Source organism: Thamnophis sirtalis, unplaced genomic scaffold (assembly GCF_051295495.1).
Source record: "Thamnophis sirtalis isolate CommonGarterSnake01/CBP01778 unplaced genomic scaffold, rThaSir2_p1.2 scaffold_12, whole genome shotgun sequence".
Lineage (NCBI taxonomy): Eukaryota > Metazoa > Chordata > Lepidosauria > Squamata > Natricidae > Thamnophis > Thamnophis sirtalis.
In genome coordinates this window covers 706,530-712,463 of record NW_028261392.1, presented here as the reverse complement: position 1 = coordinate 712,463, position 5,934 = coordinate 706,530, and the positions used below count along the sequence as shown (strand labels likewise).

At 55.8% G+C, this 5,934-nt stretch overlaps 1 protein-coding gene across 1 annotated transcript in view; it reads left to right on the top strand.

The window, feature by feature from the left end:
* Positions 1-4,228: 4,228 nt before the first annotated feature.
* Positions 4,229-5,934, top strand: part of NSD2 (nuclear receptor binding SET domain protein 2) — a 48,929-nt gene continuing 47,223 nt past the window's right edge. The window contains exon 1 of the mRNA XM_087726193.1: positions 4,229-4,349. The gene's annotated coding sequence lies outside the window, so the exon portion shown is untranslated. The remainder of the gene's footprint in view (positions 4,350-5,934) is intronic.

Sequence of the window (5,934 nt, the reverse complement as noted above, 5' to 3'; positions counted from 1 at the left end):
GCCTGGGAGGGGCCGGAAGTAGCCGCGGGGCACGCCGGGAGGTGGAGTCTTCCGGGCGAGGGAGGGAGGGGGCGCGGGAGGGAGGGAGGAGCACGTGCTCAGGCCGCCCTGGCAGGTCGGGAAGAAGAAGGGAAGGGCAGGAAGAAGGGGCCTCGGAGGTCTTCTAGTCCAGCCCCCTCCGCCGTTTCAGACAAGTGGCTCTCCACCAGGAATGGAGCCCCCACAGCTGCGGGACTCTCGCGTGCATCCTTACGCCAGTCTTTCTCAACCTTGGCAACTTGAAGATGTCTGGACTTCAAGTCCCAGAATTCCCCAGCCAGCATTCGCTGGCTGGGGAATTCTGGGACTTGAAGTCCAGACATCTTCAAGTTGCCAAGGTTGAGAAACACTGCCTTACACTTTCTATTGATGCCGTTTCCTGATTGCTTATTGGTATCCCATGACTATCATTCAATGTTGTACCTTAGGATTCTTGACGAACGTATCTTGTCCTTCTTTTATGCACACTCAGAGCATTTACAGAGCCAAGGTGGCGCAGTGGTTAAATGCAGCACTGCAGGCTACTGCTAGATCAGCAGTTCAGCGGTTCAAATCTCACCGGCTCAGGGTTGACTCAGCCTTCCATCCTTCCGAGGTGGGTAAAATGAGGACCCAGATTGTTGTTGGGGGCAATATGCTGACTCTGTAAACCGCTTAGAGAGGGCTGAAAGCCCTATGAAGCGGTATATAAGTCTACTGCTATATTGCTATTTGCAGCAGAGACAAATTCCTTGTGTGTCCAGTCACACTTTGGCCAATAAAGAATTCTATTCTTATTCTATTCACAAGCCAGAAATTCCACCGATCAATTGTTCTGTCAGGAAATTTATCCTTGCTTCCAGGTTGCTTCTCTCCTCGATTAGTTTCCATCCATCGCTGCTCCTCCTGCCTTCAGGTGCTTTGGAGAAACAGCTCGACTCCCACTTTGGGGCAGCCCCTCAAATATTGCAAAACTACTTATCGTGTTCCCCCCCCCGTCCTTCTTTTCTCTATAGATATATCCAATTCTGGCAACTGTTCTTCATGTTTTAGTCTCCAGGCCTTTTAATCTTAGTTGCTCAGCTTTGCACTTTTTCCAAAATCTCAACATCTTTTTATATTGCGATGATCAGAACTGGATGCAGGATTCCCAGCATGGTCTTATCAAAGGATTATAAAACGCTGCTAATGATTCACAGGGTCTTGAATCTCTCCCTCTCTTAACGCAGCCTAGGATTCGCTTTTTTGACTGCTGCCCTGGGGACTATAAAGGCAGCCTTTGGCTTACGTGTGACAGGCCTACGACCATTCGGTCCGTGACTGTTACCACAGCATTAAGAAAAGGGGCTGACGACCAGGTTTCACACTTACGGCCATTGCAGCATCCCTGTACTCACACAAACCAAAATTCACGTGCTTAGCAACTGACTCATGGTTATGACGGTTGGAGCAGCCCCGGGGATGGCATGATCCTCTTTTGCAACTTTCTGACAAGCAAAGGCAACGGGAAGGCAGATTCACTTAATGACCATGTGATTCACTGAACTGGAATGATTCAGTTAACTGGCAGGAAAGGTCACAACATGGAGCAAAGCTCACTTAAGTTTGCTTAGCAATGCAAATTTGGGAGGCAATTGTGGTTGTAAGTTGAGGATTAGCTGAAGCGCCCGTTTCCCGGTCATTCTTCCCAAAGGCAGGAAATTCCTTTTTTTCTCTCTCTCTCTTTTGTGTTTGAATCTACCCAGAAATCCTGGAAGCTCGAAAGTTGTGCAAGTAATTTAGATGGCTTAGAACAGGGGTGCCAAGCTCACGGTTGCGTCACATGCTGCCCCCGCCTGATTTAGCAAAGGGGGGGGGAAGTCCAGATACGTCAGGTGACCACGTGAGTTTGACACCCCTGGGCTAGAAAAACTGTAGCAGAAACAAAGCAGGCCCCTTACAGTGTAGGAGGAGATGCTGACTTGGTTTTTCTGGTTTATGATGATGAATTTGGAGTTTCCACCCTGGGAGAAAGGAAAAGGTTAAGGCGTTCATTGCTCCAAATCAACACAGGAAGAGGCCTCCCTATGCCTTGATGAAGTCTCTGGTTTTTAAGCCTCATCATTCATAAGCCATGATGTGTTGTTATCTGCTGAGTGAGCTATTACTGGCGTCAGAAATAATTGTTAACAAACCCACGATTGGTAGCATGCAAACCAAACATGCTAATCGAAGCACATACCGACCCAAAGGTGAATTTTTTATTTACTTTATTTGTCATGGAAACAAAAGTTTGGAGCCTTAAGATAAAATTACAACGAAGGATTGGATTATGAAAGTTGAAAGCGGAAATAAAGAAAATGATATGGAGAAGCAAAAAAAGTCTGGGAAGTTATAAAATGTCCATAGAAAGGCAAAACTCTGCAGTGAAGTTGCCCCCTGCAGCATGGAAAAGCCCCCCACCCCCCAATGAAGCACCAGCAGTTATTTCCCCAAGCAGGCTTTGCAGCCAGATTAACTTTATGAGTAAACACTGAGTAAAGTCGGAGGTATAAATTGTACTGCTGGTTAGTCTTTGACTTACAACCATTTTTTTGCCCTTGGGACCTTTGCTGCATCCACAGGGTCACAGGATTTACATCTGGATGCTTGACAAAAGACTCACCTTTATGACAGTTGCATGTCCGGGGTCATGTTTTTTTTGCAACCTTCTGACAAGCAAAATCAACGGGGAAGCCAGATTCATTTCGCAACCTGGTTTAGCAACTGCAGCGATTCAATTTACCAATTTGGCAAGAGACGTCGTAAAATGGGACAGTATTCATTTTAACGCATTTCTCACTCAGCAACATGAATTTTGGCTCAACTGCGGTCCTACGTCGAGGCCTATCTTAACAAAACTCCCTGATTCTTTCTGTTCAGGGCTACGGAGGTTGAATGGCTGCCCGTAATCTTTGTGCCTTGATCCCCGACCTGGTGGACCCCTCATCCCCCAACCCGGATCTTTGTTCCCTTGTCTTCCTCTTCTGGAATTTCTTCTGCCCCTCCTGCAGCTTTTCTTTTGATGTCTCAACCCTTTCTTTCTTTCTTTCTTTCTTTCTTTCTTTCTTTCTTTCTTTCTTTCTTTCTCTCTTTCTCTTTTTTCCTTCCTTTTTTCCTGGCTGTCTGAAGCGCCTTGGAAATCAGAATCCCAAGTAACATCATTTTTCCTAGTTCAGCCTTAGGAATCACAACCGTTGATTCCAAGGGGCCCTTTGGAGTCACCAAGAAGGGGCTTCCCCGCAGAGGGCAGCTGTACTAGGGGGGTTTGGGGTCCCCAGCTTTTTTTTTAAAAAAAAAATATTGAATGTTTAATCTTTAAAAATAGAAAGGAAAACACCACAAAAACAAACAAAACATACATAACAATGTGAAGTAATTATACAGCCTTCTGTATCGGGTTCCCTGCTTAGCTTTTATAATTCTCTGCATTGCCTCCCCATTGCTTCAACCTTGTCCTATAGCGTAACAAGGGTAATGCTAACACGTATAATAATATGGATTATTTATATCACCATATCTTTGCATTCTCCAACTTCAAACCCTGCCAGCTGAGCCTGCAGCTGTTGTGGAGCTGCCCACGTGGCTTCTGGGGGGCCAAGCGGGCCCAGCCAGATGCCCGGGGACCCTCCTTCTCTGCCCGCGAGGCAGGCGGCCCTCCTGCAGCTGGGGAGGGGGCTGAAGGGGGGCTCCTGGGGGGGGGGCTTTGTGTTGCAAAAGGCGGCCCTTTGTGCCGGGAGGCTCGGGCGGAAGGGAAGGGGCTGAGCGCAGAGGCCCATCCGGGGGCCCGCGGGCGCCAGGCTGCCTGGGGAGCCCCTCGGGGCAGCAGACGCTCTCGGGGTCGGGGCTGGAGGGGAGGGAGGGAGGGAGGGGAGGGGGCGAGGGCCGAGCGCTGCAGGCGGGACCCCCAGAAGGGAGACTCTTTCCCTGCAGGAGCCGCGTCCTTCCAGCCGGAGGCGGAGGTGCAGCCGTGGCGGGGTGAGCCTTGGGGGGCGAGGGGGCTCCGGCGGTCCTTCCTCGGCGGCGGCGGCGGCGGCGGGTTTGAATGGGGCGCGGCGGGTCCGGCGGCGCGAAGGCGGCCAGGCAGCCAATCAACGCGGGGCATTTTTCGCGCTGGTTTCGGCGGGCGAGGCGGAGGCGGAGGAGGCGGGTCCGCGGGGCGGTTGGGCGGCCGGCCGGGGCGGCGGCGGCGGCGGCAGGAGAGGCAGCCGGAGCAGCGGCACCCCCAGCCCGGCCCAGCGCCAGGCGCCCCCCCGACCCTCCCTCCACCCGCCCGTCCGGCAGGAGGGCAGCAGCGGCGGCAGGAGCGGCAGGTCAGTGCAGCGCCCGGAGCCCCCAGGCGGACCCCCCTCCATCCCTCCCTCCCTCCATCTGCCCCCTTCCCGGCTCTCCATCCCGGCCACCCGCGGCGGCGGCGGCGGCAGAAGCGATGCGGGCGCGGAGGCTCCGGGGCGGCGGGGAAGCCATGATGGCTCCGTCCTGCGGCCGCCGGAGGGATGGAGGGATGCGGAGGGGAGAGCCGGCCACGTGCGGCGGCGGCGGCGGCGGCTCTTCTGCCGGGGCCGGGAGGCAGCGGGGCGGGGAAGGGGCGCAGGCGATGCGCGGCAGGGGAAGCGGCTCCCCCGAAGGCCTCCCGCCTTCCCTCCCTCCCTCCGGGGCAGCCGCTGCGCCCGCGCTCCGTCCTCCGCGGGAAGGCGGGCAGCTGCCGGCGGGGCCTGGGCGGAGGAGGAGCTGCGTGCCGGGCGCCCTTCCCGCGGATCCCCGCGTGGCTCTCCGTGCCCGGCTCCCTTCTTTCCCCCGCGGGGATCCGCCCGCCCCCTCCTGCGGGCTCGCCTTTCGCGCTTCCCGGCGTTCCCGGAGCGGGGCGCGCGTGGAGGAGGCGGCCGGGTTGGAGCGAGGGATCCGGAGGGGCGCGAGAGCTGCGCGCCTTTGTATGGATGGGGCTGAGCGGGGCGGCCGCTGGGTCGAGATGCCCCCCCGGACCCCTCCCCGCTGCGCCCCCAGCGGCCCCTCGGCCGGCCTCGCCGGGGCAGAAGCTTAAAAGAAAGCGGGGAGCCGCGTCTCTTGCAGCCCAGTCGGAGGGGGCCCCGGGCGGCGTTGAGCCCCAAAGGAAGCGCCCGCCGCTCCTCCTGCAGCCCGTGGCCCTTTGACCGCAAGGGCGCCTCCTCTGGGCGGCTCTCCGGGACCGGCCACCCAGGGCGCAGCCAGCATCCCTTGGAGGCTTCCCGGGGTCGCGGGGGGCGGAGGGGGAGGCAGCTGCTTTAAAGAGGGGGCTCCGGAGCTCCCGTCTTGCTGGGCTCGGGGCTGCTTTGTGCAGGAGTGCAGCAGACCCCCAAGTCTCCCCTCCCCTCCCCGGGGCAGGAAGGGGGTCTGGGGGCTCCCAAACGACCCCAAAGCTCTCCAAATAAAGATGTACGTGGATATGACAGCAGGCCTGGGATTCTCTTGGCCCCCTTTACATCCCCGGGAAACGCCGTCCGGTTTTCCCCGGTGCTGGGAGGGTCCTTGAGCCCAGCCCCTCCCCCCCTTCCCCTTTGTGAATTAACAGGTGTGACCCCCCCCCCCAGCCCATGTGGCTGATGCAGCCTTTGTTTATTGATTGATGCGCCTCCAACCTGTGGCCAATGGCTTTAAGGGCCCATAAAAGTTTCAGAAATATCTCACAGGGGTCTTTTTGTTCTCTTCAAGTGGGGGGGTCCCCCAGCAGCCATCAGGGTTTCTCTCCTCCAGTTGGTCCTGTAAGGAGGCTGACAAAGGATAGTCAGAAGCTTTCCCCCCCAGGAACTCGGTTTATTGGTCCGGTTTTGGCCGTTAACTTACTTACATTAATTTTTATTAAATGGATGACTTTTTTTGTTCTACGTATCAAAGTTGGATTTCTCGCATCACTTTTGATAA